Here is a 20,922-nt window from a genome sequence, read left to right as displayed (position 1 = left end):
AGCAGCAATTTAATCATTAAAACTGAAATTAAAAATTCATAAAATAAGTAGCAGTGTAGCTTCTGAAATATGGGAAACACTACTGCTGTACTTTAACAACATACAGGGGCAAGGTGGGGAGGGGAGGGGGGGGGGGGAGAGGGATGGAGGGAGAGAAGTCACATGTCAATGTCATATGCAAAGATGGAAATACAAACATAAAATATATTAAACTGAACATAATGGAAACAATATCACTGACAACTGCATCTTGGTATTATACATTAATGTGTTTCTCTGCTCACAATCCATTTCAATAAAATAATTTTGGGCACTTGACTACATCATGATTTACATGAAAATGCCAACAGTTCAATTACTGTCACACGAAGCCTTCTTCAGGTCGACTACATATGAGATATCACAGCAGCTTTGTCTGTGCTACAAGGAGCCTATCCTCTAGAAGTCACATGGGAGAGGCATCCTACAATATTTTAACTGTATGAGACAATCACGTCTGAGAGATATCAAGTGTTTATTTCTTGAAGTGTTTTATTTTAATTGTTATTGCTTAGCATTGAAATATCTACTGGAAGCACACACAACAACCTAGTACCCCTTTGACATTCCCTGATGGCACACACAACCTGTCATCTAAATTACCAAATGACTAATCTGGTTCAAAGGCACCCATTTTGAGTTCTTTCTTGTTAAAACTATTGTCAAGTTATCTAACGGCTTTCAGGAGCAACAAAATTTTGGTTTTCAATATGTCATGCAATTATTGCCCAAATTTGAAATGCTATCATAACCTACTCATTAAGAGGTATAATGTTACATTAAAGGTTTAGCTAGGTAAAACAAGTATTAAAGTTAGGAACAGTGTATATGTCTTGAGGTAGCATTACTAAAGGCATGCAAATTACCCAGCTTATATTCATCCATTATTTAAGAGAGAGAGTATTCTGTGACAGCCAATGAACTTGGCACACAATTTTGAACCCCAACAACAGTGTTCCTCCCTGACACCTCCCAAAAAAATGATGAAAGGAGAAGAATCAATTGCTTCTTCATTTTCACTGTCCATACAGCTATCTACATCTACATGACTACTCTGCAATTCACATTTAAGTGCTTGGCAGAGGGTTCATCGAACCACAATCATACTATCTCTCTACTATTCCACTCCCGAACAGTGAGCGGGAAAAACGAACACCTAAACCTTTCTGTTCGAGCTCTGATTTCTCTTATTTTATTTTGATGATCATTCCTACCTATGTAGGTTGGGCTCAACAAAATATTTTCGCATTCGGAAGAGAAAGTTGGTGACTGAAATTTCGTAAAAAGGTCTCGCCGCGACGAAAAACGTCTATGCTGTAATGACTTCCATCCCAACTCGTGTATCATATCTGCCACACTCTCTCCCCTATAACACGATAATACAAAACGAGCTGCCTTTTTTTGCACCCTTTCGATGTCCTCCGTCAATCCCACCTGGTAAGGATCCCACACCGCGCAGCAATATTCTAACAGAGGACGAACGAGTGTAGTGTAAGCTGTCTCTTTAGTGGACTTGTTGCATCTTCTAAGTGTCCTGCCAATGAAACGCAACCTTTGGCTCGCCTTCCCGACAATATTATCTATGTGGTCCTTCCAACTGAAGTTGTTCGTAATTTTAACACCCAGGTACTTAGTTGAATTGACAGCCTTGAGAATTGTACTATTTATCGAGTAATCGAATTCCAACGGATTTCTTTTGGAACTCATGTAGATCATCTCACACTTTTCGTTATTTAGCGTCAACTGCCACCTGACACACCATACAGCAATCTTTTCTAAATCGCTTTGCAGCTGATACTGGTCTTCGGATGACCTTACTAAACGGTAAATTACAGCATCATCTGCGAACAGTCTAAGAGAACTGCTCAGATTGTCACCCAGGTCATTTATATAGATCAGGAACAGTAGAGGTCCCAGGACGCTTCCCTGGGGAACACCTGATATCACTTCAGTTTTACTCGATGATTTGCCGTCTATTACTACGAACTGCGACCTTGCTGACAGGAAATCACGAATCCAGTCGCACAACTGAGACGATACCCCATAGCTCCGCAGCTTGATTAGAAGTCGCTTGTGAGGAACGGTGTCAAAAGCTTTCCGGAAATCTAGAAATACAGAATCAACTTGAGATCCCCTGTCGATAGCGGCCATTACTTCGTGCGAATAAAGAGCTAGCTGCGTTGCACAAGAGCGATGTTTTCTGAAGCCATGCTGATTACGTGTCAATAGATCGTTCCCTTCGAGGTGATTCATAATGTTTGAATACAGTATATGCTCCAAAACCCTACTGCAAACCAACGTCAATGATATAGGTCTGTAGTTAAATGGATTACTCCTACTACCCTTCTTGAACACTGGTGCGACCTGCGCAATTTTCCAATCTGTAGGTACAGATCTATCGCTGAGCGAGCGGTTGTATATGAGTGCTAAGTAGGGAGCTATAGTATCAGCGTAATCTGAAAGGAACCTAATCGGTATACAATCTGGACCTGAAGACTTGCCCGTATCAAGCGATTTCAGTTGCTTCGCAACCCCTAAGGTATCTACTTCTAAGAAACTCATGCTAGCAGATGTTCGTGTTTCAAATTCTGGAATATTCCATTCGTCTTCCCTGGTGAAGGAATTTTGGAAAACTGCGTTCAATAACTCCGCTTTAGCGGCACAGTCGTCGATAACAGTACCATCGGCACTGCGCAGCGAAGGTATTGACTGCGTCTTGCCGCTTGTGTACTTTACATACGACCAGAATTTCTTCGGATTTTCTACCAAATTTCGAGACAATGTTTCGTTGTGGAACCTATTAAAGGCATCTCGCATCGAAGTACGTGCCAAATTTCACGCGTCTGTAAATTTTAGCCCATCTTTGCGATTTCGCGTTCTTCTGAACTTCGCATGCTTTTTCCGTTGCCTCTGCAACAGCGTTCGGACCTTTTTTGTGTACCACGGGGGATCCGTTCCATCTCTTACCAATTTATGAGGTATGAATCTCTCAATTGCTGTTGCTACTATATCTTTGAATTTGAGCCACATCTCGTCTACATTCGCATAGTCAGTTCGGAAGGAATGGAAATTGTCTTTTAGGAAGGCTTCTAGTGGCACTTTATCCGCTTTTTTAAATAAAATTATTTTGCGTTTGTTTCTGATGGATTTGGAAGAAATGGTTTTGAGCCTAGCTACAATGACCTTGTGATCACTAATCCCTGTATCAGTCATGATGCTCTCTATCAGCTCTGGATTGTTTGTGGCCAAGAGGTCAAGTGTGTTTTCGCAACCATTTACAATTCGCGTGGGTTCGTGGACTAACTGCTCTAAATAATTTTCGGAGAATGCATTTAGGACAATCTCGGAAGACGTTTTCTGCCTACCACCGGTTTTTAACAAGTATTTTTGCCAACATACCGAGGGTAGGTTGAAGTCCCCACCAACTATAACCATATGAGTGGGGTATTTATTTGTTACGAGACTCAAACTTTCTCTGAACTGTTCCGCAGCTGTATCATCGGAGTCTGGGGGTCGGTAGAAGGAGCCAATTATTAACTTAATTCGGCTGTTAAGTATAACCTCCACCCACACCAATTCGCACAGAGTATCTACTTCGACTTCACTACAAGATAAACCACTACTGACAGACACAAACACTCCACCACCAATTCTGCCTAATCTATCTTTCCTGAACACCGTCTGAGACTTCGTAAAAATTTCTGCAGAACTTATTTCAGGCTTTAGCCAGCTTTCTGTACCTATAACGATATCAGCTTCTGTGCTTTCTATTAGCGCTTGAAGCTCAGGGACTTTTCCAGCGCAACTACAACAATTTACAACTATAATTCCGACTGTTCCTTGATCCAAGCACGTCCTGTAATTGCCCAGCACCCTTTGACATTGCAGCCCATCCCGCACTTTCCCGAGGCCTTCTAACCTAAAAAACCGCCCAGTCCACACCACACAGCCTTTGCTACCCGTGTAGCCGCCAGCTGAGTGTAGTGAACTCCTGACCTATTCAGCGGAACCCGAAACCCCACCACCCTATGGCGCAAGTCAAGGAATCTGCAGCCAATACGGTCGCAAAACTGTCTGAGCCTCTGATTCAGACCCTCCACCCGGCTCTGCACCAAAGGTCCGCAGTCGGTTCTGTCAACGATGCTGCAGATGGTGAGCTCTGCCTTCATCTCATAAGCAAGACTGGCAGCCTTCACCAAATCAGATAGCCGCTGGAATCCAGAGAGAATTTCCTCAGATCCAAAGCGACACACGTCATTAGTGCCGACATGTGTCACCACCTGAAGCTGGCTGCACCCTGTGCTCTTCATGGCATCCGGAAGGACCCTTTCCACATCAGGAATGACTCCTCCCGGAATGCACACGGAGTGCACACTGGATTTCTTCCCCTCCTTAGCCGCCGTATCCCTAAGGGGCCCCATTACGCCCCTAACATTGGAGCTCCCAACTACCAGTAAGCCCACCCTCTGCGATTGCCCGGACCTTGAAGGCTGAGAATGATCCTCTGAAACAGGACAGGCAGCTGCATCTGGCTCAACCAGAGACAGTGCCTGAAACCGGTTTGTCAGACGCACCGGGGAGACTTTCTGATCAGCCTCCGGGGACGCCTTTCGCTGCCTGCCACGCCTTGGAACGACTTCCCAATCAACCACAGGCGAGGGCTCAGCCCCACTGCGGGCAGCAACCGGGGCAACCACAGCGGCAGACCGATCTGGGGACAGACGGGACGAGGTTGACATCCCCGTGATACCCGAGTCCGGCTCCCCACAGTGGTGCCCATTGGCAACAGCCTCAAGCTGCGCGACCGAAGTCAGCGCCGATTGCAGCTGTGAGCGAAGGGATGCCAAGTCAGCCCTCATCCGAACACAGCAATCGCAGTCCCTGTCCATTCTAATCGATGTTTAACAACAGTTACCGAAACAAGAGTCCGTGCCTAGATAACGCAAGTGAAACACGAAAAGAATGTATCAACTAACCTGTACAAATGCCTAACGACTGCGCTACAATCTGCTGAATTTACGATTACAGTAACTAAAGCTCGAAATTGCACCTCCTATACAAAACTCACACGCAATTTAAATAAGAATCTACGAAGTAAACACTAAAGCGCGATGCTACAACTGACCAATACTATAATACGCCCTAAATATATGAATTAAACAATGCAAGTACCCAAAAACACGCAAAGAAATTAATTAAACTATCTAACAAATAAGTAAGCTAGGGTTATACGACTCGCTGCTGCAGCTGCTTATCCAACGGCGGCAGGGAGCACAATGATACTTCAGCACCAGTCATGACATTTTTATTTATTGCTTCTTTACTACTATCTCCCTTCACAACACATTTTGCAGAAAATACCCACATACCACTGAATGTATATGTAAAATTATATCATTGTACAACAATTAGTTCAGGAGCTATAATCTCATAACACTGAGATGGGTGTAGAACTAGAATCTGCTTAGGACAGAGCACAAATTTCCCAGACTATACTCATCCACTGTTTGATAATGAAAGCACACAGCAACTTTCAACAAACTTTGCACACAATTGCAAACCTTTTCAAAACTTTACATTGCTTGTATGCTTAAAACTAAATTTTAATTCATTTGTAAATTATTCAGATGTCTAAAGCTGTTTTGTACATTGGAGCTTGATTCTTCAAAGAATGGTGGTTTACTGACTGCTTACCATCTGTTCTATTGCCACGTTTACAAAGCCATACAATGGGCAGCTTTACAAGCACAGTTGGCCCATCGGTCAGAAACCTCTGTAAACGAGTGGAAAAGTTTGTAACCAGCTTCACAACTTAAACTAGAGAGCCATTTTGCTGTATGAACAACCCATTGATCACTTTGTGGTAAACGACTGTCTGGCTAAGACACAGGGTTGTCGCAGCTTCAATATGACTAAATTTATACCACTACCAGGTTGTTGTTGTGACAAAACAACATGTAGTGCTCATCGGCAGTGTTATATGTATTAATGAAACATTCTGGATCACCAATGTAGACCACTACACATCAACGGCATAGCTCAGAATCCTACCACATGAACCTTAATGATAGCATCCTCAGTTGATCCTTAGGAATCTCAGGGTTCTTCACTGATGTAACAAACTGGCTTGACAGTTGCAAGTGATTTTAAAGTAGATTTTTTTTATTTTTTTAAATTCTTCCAGTACAAATTTACTGCAGTCGATAATGTTAGCATTTGACTTAATCCCCACTGTAAACTTTACAACTAGAGCAGCTATTTGTTCAAAAACAGCCACTAATAACATCTTTATAGATAGGTGTAATGAAAAAATTATAATGATAAACCAATAGTCAATAGCCTCTTCAGACCCTGACATTCAGTTTCTTGTGTTAAATGTTACTCCAGATCAGGATAAAAGAATCTTGTAAACCTGAGTTTCAAAGACAAAATTTAGGTTCATATAAGAAAACATGGGGATAATTTCACTAACAGCTAAGTAATTATTGTTTTTCAAAGTGATGTCACATACCACTACTGACAGTACTCAGACGGATACAGTAAACTCAGTAGTTTTTAAATAATGACAAGCACTACAAGTTGTCTAAAACCCAATAAATGTCTTATTACATCTACTATGTATATAAATTAATTAGATCCTCAACAGACTCTCTCTTCCCCAATCAAAACTAGGCATCAATTCAATCCTTTTGGGACCACATAAATCTGTAGCTTATGGATTTACACTTTTCTTTTATATTTCCTTCTTAAGATTTCAGGGGATCCTGAAGATTCATCTTGTCTTTATTTGTTTATGACAGCTTCATGTCTGTAGACTGCCTTACAGTGCATGGCAGTGGGTACTTCATGTACTACTCTCATTTCCCATGTCACCAGAGTTGGACGAGTATCTTACGACACACACACACTTACTAAACAGACATGCTGCTCTTATTTGTATCTTCCCTTATTAATATGACCACGTAAGTGTTCCAGACTGACATATTGCCTGTTGGATTTTTTCTAAGAATCTTTGGCCAACATTTGTTTGATGATTTTTCTGACATTTCGGTAGCACCAGTGGTTACAATTACCAAAGATTCATCACCCCATTACTGGTGGCAGACCAGAATTGAGCCACAGCCAAAACTGCATGTACCTTTTCAGCCAACAATTGGGGGGCTTTCTTCTGTCATTGTCACTTTGGTTCTCCTCTTGTTTCCTGCAATGACTGTTTGCTGCAGCACAGGAATTTGAGGCACATTGATGTTCAGGCTTTCTGATTTCTTGTTAAAACTATTGAGAAGTTTATAAATTTTAATGGCTTCCCTGAACAAAATGTGGCAGCTCACCTCCACAGCAATAACCTATGTGTCCACCAATTTTCTTACACAATCTGTCTCATTCCTCACATGCTCCATTATGTCTGATTTCTCCACCTGCACCCAATCTGCAATATCGTTTTATGTTCAATGATCCAGGTGTCAATGGATCGTCTGGTCGCTGATGATCCTTTTCTACATCCATAGTAAATGTAATGGCACCCTTCTGCATGTGCTGGTTACGAGAATTATTGAGAACTTGGGCCACTGCATGTATCAAAAACTGACACACACATGTGGACCAAAACCTACACAATCTTCCAAATCGTCACCTAAGACAGATAAGAGGCATGATTAATATGCTTTTAATGCGTTCAAAACAATTATTTGAGCTGTATACCACAGAGGCAAGATGCAACACATGGAATACATTCTACAGAACAACGGGTACTTTGCCAGTTGCGTAAGAAGTGTGAAGAAACAAAACAGTCTGCAGTATATTGTGTAAACACAGTGTAAAGACTGTTTACAAACCAACCAAGAAAATCAGTGAGTCTCAGATCAGCTAATGACAAAAGAAACCCATTCTTACCATCAGGATATTATCGCATACAGTGTACATGTGGAAACATCTACATTGGAATGATGGGACGATCCATCAGTACTAAAATCATTGAAAATAAATATGACAATGGTTTTAAAAAGAATGATGAAAGTCTGGTCGGAAACAGATCCTGGATTCTCGTGCAGCAATAAACAACCTCTGGAGCTAACACAAGGAGAACCACAGTGGTGACGACCAGGGAAAGATCCTCAGATGTTGACGGAACATGCACATGTGATTTACAACTATGGTCTCATCTCCAGTCTGTCACCAGGAATGGTGAGTGAATCTTTGACAATGACAGACAAACATGCTGGTGAATTGTCAATCACTAAAGAAACGTTGGCTGAAGATCTCAAGCTGGAAGTCAATGGTCAATACATCAACAAGTGGCTAAAAAGGCCTCAACAATTTCCTTCCAGAGAGCTGCTTCTGTTTGAAGCCATTTTGAGATTCACCCACATGCCACGTATTTATTTATTAAGCTACTTGTGTAACATACATCATGTACATTTAGACATCATTCAACTCCCATTGTGAAAATATCTAGATCTGGGACTCGACTGCCTTTATTTTACACATGACTTAATTCAACTCTGCCCTCACACAGATATACAACAAAACCAGTGTATGATCTTTGAAGTACCTTAGTTGTCTGTGATACTCGGGGTCATTTTCATCATGGTCTACGAGAACTTGAGGAACAACTTCAGCAGACTCCTCCCTACTTCCTGTCATTTTGTACCCTACTCCACAGATTTTCAATTTATATTACTTTTTTACTTGCCTACCAGTAAACCCTCCATTCCTTTAAGAATCAAACTCCCATCTACAAAACAGCTTCAAAACATCTGGTTACTTTGCAAATAAGTTAATGTGTTTAGTATTTGGCTTTAAGCATTAACCAAGAAGTAGTTTAGAGAAGGTTTAGAATTATGCTTAAGTTTTTTGGAAGTCGCCAAGTGAACTCATTCTCAAATGCCGGATGAATAAAGTCCAGATATTTGTGCACCGTCAGTTACACTGCCTTAACATAAACGCATAGTTTCTAACACTAATACTTGTCTTATTGCACTGAACTTTTAACATAAGATAATATCTCTTAGTCAGCAGATTATGACAGAATTTTTAATTTTCAAATTTGGTCAATAATTACACAAATTACTGAAACAAAAATTTTTGTTGCCCCTGGAAATCATTGGCTAGGCAACCCGCAACTGATATTGAGTTCTGGGATAGTCACTTCGTAATATAGATATTGCATTACTGTAGCTTCTCACATATGGATTTCTTTACTGTTTTCGTGCCTTTCAAACTTAAGTTTCCACACAACGCACTGTACAGCTTCCAGGGGTCTCAATTATGTTTCAGTAATTCATTACTTCAAACGTACTTCTATCTATTCTTTGTCTAAATTACAACCAAGTAGCAATAAGGGTAAAAAACTGAACTTATTTTGGAGAATTTTCTGTTGTTCTTAATTAATTAGGATCTTTACCGATAACAGCTAAGCTACTTGATAATTATTTGAAGTTTGGGAGTACTTCATGAAGTTGTTAACAGCAGTTGCCACTCTTAAGTTAGTTTTCCAGTTCTGAACACACTACAAAGATAACCAATTTCTTAAGGAAACATCCATTTTAAAATCTACCACCACTCTGTTTTTATAAGCACACAAGATTCCAAGACAATCCTTTACATATAGCAGTGCCTCTATAATTGCTTCATACGGTTCATAAACTTTATAGTATGGTGTATAACTATGTCACAGAAGAGGGGATGTGCATCAATACTGAGTAAAATGAATTTGTTTCCCAGCACCTAAGGGAATCTTTAACTTTTTGATTTGTTCCCAGACGTCATGAGACATGAGAGGCCATTATAAAAGGAGGCAGTGGGTATTGTGTTGTCAGCAGAGAAACAGTAACCGCTGAATGGGTGAATCAGGTGAGCTCCGTGACATCAAACATGTACTAGTCATTGGATGTCACTCGAGTAACAGTTTCATCAGGGGCATTTCGACCCTTTTAAAGCTGCAGAAGTATGATGTGATTGTTAACTGAAACCGTGAAGACACAACCACAGTTAAGCCAAGACCAGGCAGACATCACATACTAATGTCCAAGGGTCATCAAAGCATTACGGAGGGTGGCTGTAGAAAATCGCATTAAATCAGTAGAAGGAATCACTCAAAGTGCTACCTGCAATACAGATAACACAATGACTGTACGTAGGATGTCAAAAAGAATGGTGTACAGTGATTGAGCAGCTCCTCATAAGCCACACATTCCTATACTCAGTGCTAAGCTAGGATTGAGGTGGTGTGAAGAACACCACCACTGCACAGTGGATGACTGTAAATGAGTGACTCAGAGTAATGAATCATGCTATACCCTGTGGCAATCCAATGTAAGGTTTTGGGTTAGGCAAATGCTTGGAGGACGTTATCTGCCACCGTATGTACTGCCAATATTGAAGTACGGACGAGGTGGTGGTGGTGGTGGTGGTGGTGGTGGTGGTACGGTATGGGATAGTCGTCTAGGTTAGGATATGATCCGCTCATTACACTTCATAAAATGATAAATACTGAGGGATATAAACACACTTTATGGCATTGTGCACTGCACACAGTAGAGCAATGGTCTGGAGACAATGAATGCTTGTATTAGTATGATGCACCCAGTCATAAAGTAGTATCTGTGAGACAATGGTTAGTTTGCAATAACATTCTTGAAATAGACTGACAAGCCCAGATTCCCAATCTAAATATAATAGAATGCCTTTGGTAAGTTAGAATGTTCACTTTGCTCCAGACCCCACATCCCAGTGTCCAAAATCACTACAATAATAGATAGTACTCCTAGGCGCATGCCACCTTGTAGGTAGGTTCAAACACTGGGAAGTCACCTCAGGAGAGAGAACTAGTCCTCATAATCTTATAAAATACTTCCTCACTAGGGAGGCTCAGGGTGTAACACAATTCATTCGTTATGATTCAATGAAATTTCAGAAAAGCAAATAGTTTTTGCACACCCCACCCTCAATGAAGCTGGGTGACAATGAAGACAAAATGCCTTTGAACTGTCAGAAAGCAATAGAAAAGGCTACTCCACTGAAGAAACAAGTCAGTCCAGCACAACTGATCCTTCATTGCTCAGAACTTACTGCACTTAGAAGGCAAGGTTAGAAGGCAAGAACAATGTATCAAACGAGTTTGTATGACACATATTTTAGACTGATGCAATATAGGCAAAGAAGGAGAGGTATAAATCTGAGACAAGGTCTGGCAGACAAGCTAGTTAGAAGAAATTTGTCTGTGAAAACCTGGCAGTTGATCCATGGGGCAAACTCTATAAAATTATCAATGAGAAAATAAGACCCCCAACCACTCCATCCAGTCAAACTGAAGAGTCTGCTCACGTAGTTTTTCAAGTTCAGCTGAAGTCGTTTTTCAAGTTGTTCTTCCAGATGACGGTAAAACAGAGGAATCCTCTACAAGCATTATGACAATACAGCTGCTATTCACTCGTGCTGACACAGAGGTGGCTGAAATGCTATCCAGACAAAATAAATGGAGCTCTTGGCCCAAATGGTATACCAACAGAGGCTGTACAACCATGAAGTCCTTATGTCCTTCCTTACATGAAGGTATTATTTAATGAAAGCATGATCCAGGGGCATTTTCCTAAATGCTGGAAAATGGCAGAAGCAGTCATTATTAAAAAAAGAAGAAGATAAAGATCCAATAATCTCCACATCATGCTGGGGTCAGCATGCCTAATGAATGAACTGGATAAGATTACGCAAAAAAAAAAAAAAAAAAAAAAAAAAAAAAAAAAAAAAAAAAAAAAAAAAAAAGGTTAATCAATACATTAAAATGCTGCAGGATTCTAACAGGATTGAATTATGCTCAATATAGATTAAAGAAGGGTAAATGTATTGATGATGCACTTAATGAGATGATAATTAGTACACATTCCAGACACAAAATATGTATTAGGTATAATGATAGACAAATATCTGGGGCATCTGATAACTTATTATATTTTTCATTCAATAGGAGACTTAGGAAAACTGGTTGCCCAAGTGACACTGTCAAGTCACACACCAACACTTATCAAACTAATTATGAAGGGATACCCAAAGGCTCTGATTGTGGTCCCGAATCCTGGGACATTAGCATAGGACAATTTTTGGATAGATTAAAAGACAGTTAAGAGTTGTAGTATATGTTGTTGATTTCTTACTTTCAGTGCATCCCATCAGTCAAGATTCACTAGAAAATAATAGTTGCAAGCACCTTTGAAACGATCACGAGTTTTGCTCAACAGTGCAACTCAAAATCATGCAAAAATTGTGCTCAATGGTACAACTCAATGTACCATCAAACAAAATTGACATATGTCACTTACTAAGGATTCACTGATTAAAATAAATCAAGTGACAATTCACAGGAATAGCATAAATAGGTATTTAGGTGTATATCTGGACGAACTTTGGACATTCAATACCCACACACAATTTGTAGCAACAAAAGGGCCTCAAACGAGAAACACAGCACAGCTGGCCATGGCACTGGAGTCAGAATGGCTCCACATCCTTGTCAGAATTTTCCAGAACCTCGCTGACACTCTTCCTGCATATCTCACAGCAGTCCGCATTGCAAAAGGCGGTTATTCAAACTTTAGACAGACGGTCACATTAATGTAATGGAATAGTGCATTATTGTATGAGCTGTTGTATTCATATTAAGGTAGTGTTCTCACAACTCATGTGGCACCATCACAATGGTTATTACATTCTGCTGAGTTATTCAAAATGAAAGTAGCAATGTTATCACAATTTTTAAGATCCATGCCTCTGACCACAAATAGTTTATTTTTCAGATTTTGTAATTAATTCACTACACTCATACATACAGGCTGCAATGTAATGGTGATAGCTTTACAGTGTCATACCTAAGAGAAATGATAATTGCGACTGTGTCAGCATAGCAATGAACATACATCTACATCCAAACTCTGCAAACTACTGAGAAGTAAAGAGGAGACAGTACTTCTCATTTGTACCACATTTAGGTTCTTTCCACATAAGAATGCCTGCTTAAATGCCTCTTTCTACTGTAGTTAGTCTAATCTTATCTTCGTGGTAACAGTGGCAGCAATACACAGGGTTCATAAACATTTGTAAGTTCATGTTTTTCAGCATTTTCATTACATTCTCCCATGAGATAAATGCGCATAGCTATTTGTGCTGCCTTTCTTTGAGTACATTCAATATCTCCTGTTACGTCTATCTGATATGGGTCTCTCACACTGGAATGATATTCTTGGGTAACACAACTGTTTTATAAGAAACTTTGTATGCTGATTACATTTGCCCAGTATCCAACCAACAAACAGAAGTCTGCTACCTGCTTTGCTTACAATCGATCCCAAATAATCATTCCCCTCTATATCCCCCCAAACTGTTACAACAAGGTATTTGCATGACTTGAGCAATTCCAATTGAGGCATTGTCTGCTACAATCAATTATAATGACTCCGGCAACCGAAATGAAGTCGCAGTGCATCCAAAGAAGGACAGAAGAGAAGAATATGGGCCACTGTCAACCGCGCCACACCGACACTGAGGTGGGTCTTCACGGTGCAGGAGGAAGCCATGGGTTGCCCAGGCATGGCCAATTCGGAGCCAGCAGAGAAGCACAGAGTCCATGCGAGAGGCCCACAGCGAGGACTTTCACACATTCGTGGTCCCCTTAATGGCTCTTAGTTTGTTGTGCTTATTGATATTTTGCCATTCCATCTCCCAAAGCCGAAAAACCTTGCAGCGTAATAAGAAACACAGGTCAGTTGCAGGAATGCCCATATCCAGAAGTGGTTTCCATGTAGCCTGTTTGGCCAGCCTGTCAGCAAGTTCATTTCCTGGGATTCCGACGTGACCAGGGGTCCAGACAAACACCACTGAATGACTGGACTGTTCCAGCGCATAGATGGACTCCTGGATGGACGCTACCAAAGGATGACAAGGGTAGCACTGGTCAATAGTTTTCAGGCTGCCCAAGGAGTCAGTACATAAAAAAAAAATTCCCCAGGGCTTAAAAGGAGATACTGAAGAGCACGAAAAATGACCACCAGCTCTGCAGTGAATACACTGCAGCCACTGGGCAAGGAATGCTGTTCAATGTGTCCGCCATGAATGTAGGCAAAGCCTACATGACCATCAGCCATCGAGCCGTCAGAGTAAGCCACTTCAGAGCCCTGGAACACTTCAAGAATCGAGAGGAGGTGACAGCGGAGAGTCGCAGGGTTAATGGAGTCCTTAAAGCCACATGACAAGTATAGACAAAGCTGTGGCTGAGGTGTACACCATGGAGGTGAACGTGAACAAACTGCAAGCAGAGGTGGTAAAGGGAAGGACTCTAGCACAGAGAGAAGGGACTGCATGCGAATCACAATCGTTAGCCCCGACCTGTGCCTCCCATGCGAGAGATGGACTGCCGCGGGCGGGAAAAGGAGACGGTAATTCAGATGCTCAGGAGAACTACAAATGTGTGCTGCATAACAGGCAAGCAGTTGTGAACATCTGATCTGCAATGGAGGGACCCAAGCCTCCACCAATGCGCCGGTCACCGGACTCGTCCTAAAAACTCGTCACTAGTCGAACCCCTCAGTGGTCCATAGGGTTGAGAAAACGCAATGCTGAGGGCGCTGCTGAACCATAAACCACACTCCCATAGTCAAGGCAGGACTGGATAAGGGCTCTGTAGAGCCGCAAGAGCGTAGAGCGCTCTGCACCCCAATTGGTGTTGCTCAGGCAATGGAGGGCACTGAGGTGCTGCCAGCACTTCTGCTTAAGCTGACGAAGATGAGGAAGCCAAGTCAATCGAGCGTCAAAAACCAGTCCTAAGAATCGATATGTCACCACTATAGTCATGAGGGTAAAGTTCTGGGTCTGGATGAATGGCACGATGCTGACAGAAGCGCGTGACACACGACTTTGCGAGTGAAAACTGGAGGTTGTGGGCTAGAGCCCATGACTGCGCCTTGTGGATGATCCCCTGTAGGCAGTGCTCAGCAACACCAGTACTGAAGCAGCAGTACAAAATACAGAAGTCGTCTGCATACAGAGAAGGTGACACAGACAGCCTTACAGCTGCTGATAGACCATTAATGGCCACTAAAATTAGAGAGATACTCAATACAGAGCCCTGCGGGACTCCATTCTCCTGGATAGGGGGGTGGGGTGAACTATGGGAGCCACCAACTTGGACACAGAAAGTATGAGGAGACAGGAAATTTTGGATAAAAATCTGGAGTGGGCATCTGAGACCCACTCGTGATATGATGTCACTTTGTCATATCATATGCTTTTCGTGTATCAAAAAAGACAGCAACCAGGTGTTGCCATGTGGGAAAGGCTGTTTGGATGGCAGACTCTAGGGACACAAGATTATCAGTGGTAAAGCGACCGTGGCAGAAGCCGCTCTGACATGGAGCCAGTGGCGCACGTGACTCCAGGACCCAGCCCAACCACCAACATACCATATCTTCCAGCAGCTTACAAAGAATGTTGGTGAGGCTGAGGGGCCGATAGCTATCCATATCAAGCAGGTTTAACCGGGTTTGAGCACCGGAATGATGGCGCTCTACCATCATTGACATGGAAAGACACCATCGCCTTACATCAGGTTGAAGATGACAAGGAGATGTCGCTTGTAATCATATGAGAGATATTTAAACATCTGGCTGTGGATCCGATCAGGCCCAGGAGCTGTGTCAGGCAATGTGCAAGGGCACTGTGGAGCTCCCATTCTGTCAGTGGTGACTTATAGGATTCTCTGTGGCATGTAGTTAATGAGAGGACGTTCCCTTCCAGCCGCCGTTTGAGAGTGCGAAAGGCTGGGGGGTAATTCTCCGACGCAGAGGCTCAAGCACAGTGCTCAGCAATCACGGTTGCGTCGGTAGATAATATGCCATTTTCAAAGTGTATCTCTCCCAACTCTCCTGCTTCTGTCATTTGATAAGTTGGCGAATGCGGGCACGGAGCCCTTTAAAGACTATGAGGTGCTCCAGGGAAGGGTGCCGCTTATGCCACTGTAGAGCTCACCGATGCTCTTTAATTGCTTCCGCAACTTCTGGCAATCATCAAGTGACAAACTTCCTGGCAGATTAAAACTGTGTGCCCGACCGAGACTCGAACTCGGGACCTTTGCCTTTCGCGGGCAAGTGCTCTACCAACTGAGCTACCGAAGCACGACTCACGTCCGGTACTCACAGCTTTACTTCTGCCAGTATCCGTCTCCTACCTTCCAAACTTTACAGAAGCTCTTCTGCGAAACTTGCAGAACTAGCACTCCTGAAAGAAAGGATACTGCGGAGACATGGCTTAGCCACAGCCTGGGGGATGTTTCCAGAATGAGATTTTCACTCTGCAGCGGAGTGTGCGCTGATACGAGTACCGGACGTGAGTCGTGCTTCGGTAGCTCAGTTGGTAGAGCACTTGCCCGCGAAAGGCAAAGGTCCCGAGTTCGAGTCTCGGTCGGGCACACAGTTTTAATCTGCCAGGAAGTTTCATATCAGCGCACACTCCGCTGCAGAGTGAAAATCTCATTCTGGAATCAAGTGACTGCCTTACGCCAGGGGCACCCTAAAGAGTGAGGGATCACGCTTTTGCCCCAGAAACAATTGTTGTAGTCACCTGCTCTACCATCACATTGATGTTACTGTGGGTAGATGGAAGAAGTCCTGGGCTGCAAACTGATAAATCAATGGCAGAGTAACTACCAAGAGCCACACTGAAATTTGTGATGGCCCCAGTATTTAAGAGGCAGAGGTCAGATTGAGACAGTAAGGTTTCGACATCTCTGCCTCGGCCAGTAAGCACAGTGCCACCCCACAAGGGGTTAAGGGTGTTAAAATCTCCCAAAAGTAGGAAAGGTTCAGGGAGTTAATCAATCAGTGCAGTTAATACATTCAGAGGTAATGCACCATCTGGAGGAAGATATACATTGCATACAGTTATTTCCTGTGTCATACTTACCCTGACAGCCACAGCTTCAAGAGGGGTTTGAAGGGGCACATGTTCACTACAGACTGAGTTCAGGACATAAACGCAAACTCCACCTGACACTTGATTATAGTTGCTAGGGTTCCCGGTAATATCCCTTGTAGCCGGGAATCAGGTTTCCTGGAGGGCAATGCACATAGATGTTAAGCTTAAGAGTTGTCATAGTACAGCCAGGGTGTGCAGAAAACCACAGCAATTGCACTGGCGAATGACATCATTGTGAGACTGGGAAGGCATGGAACATTCAATGAGATTGTTTATACCTCAGAGTCACCTGCTGCCACTTACTTATTGCCTGAGCAGTCTATATCCATTGTGTCTGAGGGTCTGGTGAGATCTAGGTCCTCAGCGGATGCTGAAATCTCCACCCCATCCTCAGACGCAGAGCTTCTAGGTAGTAGTGGTGTGGATGCCACCGCAACTTTCTTGTTCTTGGGGGTTTTCTTTTTGGATTTCTCTCAATGCCCATTGGGTTTCCTTGGCTGGGAGGACTTCACTGGCTCAGTCTCTGTGACTGAGGATGAGCATGAAGCCCTACAACCAGCTGGTTTTGGGCTCTTCAGCCACTGGCAGGTGTCACCTTTCCCATTAGCAGAAAACTGGGAAGGGAGTGACCGAAGAGACTCCTTTCTAGTTAGAGAAGCCGAAGAAGACTTACGCTTCTCTGGCTTAGATGTGGAGACGGACGGCTCTGAGGGCCGGACCGGGGTTGGGGAGGGGGGCGTTGCTCCCGAAGTAGGTGGTGCAGGAGCAACAGGGAGGGAAATGCCAATGCCCCCACCATCAAGGGGGCATGTGTAGTCTTCCAGCTCTGAGATTTGACTGGGGTTGGCGGATCTGATTTTGTCAGAACTGTTTTAGCAGCGGCGTAAGACGATGTCATGTCCACAGGATGCAGGCGGTCAAATTTCCTCTTGCCTCAGTGTAGGTCAGTCAGTCCAGGGTCTTGTACTATATGATTTTCCTTTCTTTCTGGAGAATCCTGCAGTCTGGTGAGCAAGGCGAATGGTGCTCTCTGCAGCTGACACAGATGAGAGGTGGGGCACATGGAGTATTGGGATGTGATGGGCATCAGCAATCTCAACATGTGACACTGGAAGTACAGCGGGAAGACATAGCTGAACTTCCAGCACTTAAACCACCGCATCAGGGAGAGGGATACAGGGCTTTACATCACAGTGGTAGATCACCACCTTGACCTTTTCAGGCAACGTATCACCCTAGAAAGCCAAGACGAAGGCACTGGTGGCAACCCAATTATCCCTTGGACCCCGGTGGACACATCAAATGAAATGTACACCTCGCCGCACTACTGCAAAAGATGGTCCCTGTGAAATATAATACCCTGGACCATACTTAAGCTCTTATGGGGCATGATGGTTACAGAAACATCCCCCAGCTTGTCACAAGCGAGTAATGCCCGTGACTGGGCAGAGGATGGATGCTGTTTTGATCAAGACTAACCCAGGTCTGATTTTGGACAAGCCTACCACCTTCCCAAACTTGTCCTCTAAATGCTCAACAAAAAACTGAGGTTTAATCGGCATCAAAGATTCCCCATCAGCTCTTGAACATACAAGGTACTGGGGCAAATAAGATCTGCTGCCACCCTTAGCCTGACATTCCTCCTATGGTGTGGTCAGGGAGGGGAATGATTTGTGGTTGTACTTCTGTGTGTTGAATTGACCTCTTGAACGCTGGTGTTTCACCACCAGCAAGAGATGATGGGCTATGCTTCATTGTGTGTCATCCGCCCTGATGCCACCCTCTCCGACCAGGAGCCCTCCTCCGGGAGCCACCAAGCCCCAGCAAAGGCCACCTGGAAGGATGGTCGTTGCCAGGAATCCCAATGCCCCAGGGGGGGGGATGGGCATCTACCCCTTGACATACATGGGGAGTAAACGGCACAGGCATCAGCAGAGCAATCCGTGTGTGGTCAGGGGGCTGCAACCAACAGGGTACATGGTGGCCCCACTACAACGGACTGGCTATCATGCTGGATATCAGGTGCAAAGAAGTCCATGGTCAACATCGACGCAGAAAGTGCCACTGCTTAGTGCATGGTCGAAAACACACCCAGGAAGTTATCGCCCAAGAGATGGAGAATGAGCTCGGCTGAAATGCGATGACAAGAAAGTGGGCAAAGGATCTCAATGCAAGATGGACACAATGCACCATGAAAGGCACCCTTCCCCAATTGGTTCGCTCTTTGAGAAAATTTTGAAGAATGGAGGTCAAAAATACAGGGGATCATCGCATAAAGGCCAAAACTTGTGAAACTCCTTTTAATCACCTCTTACGACAGGCAGCGATACTTCAGGCCTATTCTTACCCCCAGACCCACAGGGGACAGAGGACAGAGAGAGAGAGAGAGAGAGAGAGAGAGAGAGAGATAGGGCTATCTGGGTGGCCAAATCATTCACTCGAATTGTCCAGCATGTTCTTCAAACCAATTACTAACAAGTGTGGCCCAATGACAGTGCGCATTTATTATCCATAAAAATTCTATTATTGTTTGGAAACATGATGTCTATCAATGGCTGCAAACGGTCTCCAAGTAGCCAAACATGACCATTTACAGTCAATGATCGGTTCAATTGGTCTAGGGGACCCAGTCCATTCCATGTAAACATGGCTTACACCATTATGGACCAATCACCAGCTTGCACAGTGTCTTGTTGACAACTTCGTCCCATGGCTTCGCGGGCTGCACCACATGTTAGCCCAATCATCATCTCTTACCAATTGAAATCTGGACTCATCCAACCAGGCCACGGTTTTTGAACTATCTTGGGTCCAACCACTATAGCCACGAGCCCAGAAGAGGTGTAGCAGACAATGCCATGCTGTTAACAAGGCACTTATGTCACTAACTTGCTGCCATAGCCCATTAATGCCAAATTTTACCACTCTGTCCTAACAAATATGTTCATTGAACATCCCACATTGATTTCTGTCATTATGTCACATAGTATTGCTTGTCTGTTAGCATTGACAACTCTATGTAAACACTGCTGCTCTTTGCCATTAAGAGAAGGCCATCGGCCACCATATTGTCCATCGTGGGAGGTAGCGCCTGATATCTGGAATTCTTTGCACTCTCTTGACACTGTCGATTTCAGAATACTAAAGTCCCTAACAATTTCCAAAATGAAATGTCCCATGAGCCTAGAGCTTCAACTACCATTCCAGGACCAAATTTATTAATTATGGTTGTGTGGCCATAATCATTTTGGACACCTTTTCATATTCTTCACCCGAGTACAAATGACAGCTCCACCAACGCACTGTCCTTTTATACGTTGTGAACAGGATACTACTGCCATCTATATATGTGCATATCACTATTGCACAACTTTTGTCACCTCAGTGTATATCAGTCTTCTGGCAGGTTTGATGTGGTCTGCCCTGAATTCATGTGCCAGGCTCATCATTTCACAGAGTACCATTTGCACCCTGCTTTAATTATTTGTTGGTTGTATTTAAATTTCTGCATTAACCTATAGTTTTACCCTCTACAGATCCCTCTCATTTTAAAAGAACAGCAGCATTCACTCAATGAAGGTTAGACAAAAATAGGATTTACACTTGTGTAACTCTTCTTTAACCAATGACACTGTTCTATAATCATCGTTTTTATCTGTTTTCCGTCTTTCCCTTGGTTACTCTAAATTTGTGGAGGTATGTACCATCTATGCAACTAAAGAAGGCAGTATGTTTATTGCCATACGCATTGCACTTTTTTTATTTGGGAAGCATCATCAGTGACCTGAAATACATGTTTCTTTTTATACATACAATACATGTATTATGTGACAGGTATAATATGCTGCTATATTACATTTTGTCATGTTTTTCTCTTGCTTTTCAGGTTAGTAGCAACTCTTTTAGCACAAGTTTCGTATTGTG

General features: G+C 43.2%; 1 protein-coding gene and 1 non-coding gene across 2 annotated transcripts in view; both read right to left on the bottom strand.

The window, feature by feature from the left end:
• The window catches only part of LOC126298434 (dual serine/threonine and tyrosine protein kinase-like), a 276,257-nt gene that overhangs the window by 131,656 nt on the left and 123,679 nt on the right, over positions 1 to 20,922 (bottom strand). The gene's annotated exons all lie outside the window — the stretch shown is intronic.
• Trnas-cga (transfer RNA serine (anticodon CGA)) lies at positions 16,126 to 16,200 on the bottom strand. Its single transcript has one exon. It is a non-coding gene; the product is annotated as a tRNA-Ser (tRNA).

Source organism: Schistocerca gregaria, chromosome X (genome assembly GCF_023897955.1).
Source record: "Schistocerca gregaria isolate iqSchGreg1 chromosome X, iqSchGreg1.2, whole genome shotgun sequence".
NCBI lineage: Eukaryota > Metazoa > Arthropoda > Insecta > Orthoptera > Acrididae > Schistocerca > Schistocerca gregaria.
This window is presented reverse-complemented; position numbering and strand designations above follow the sequence as displayed.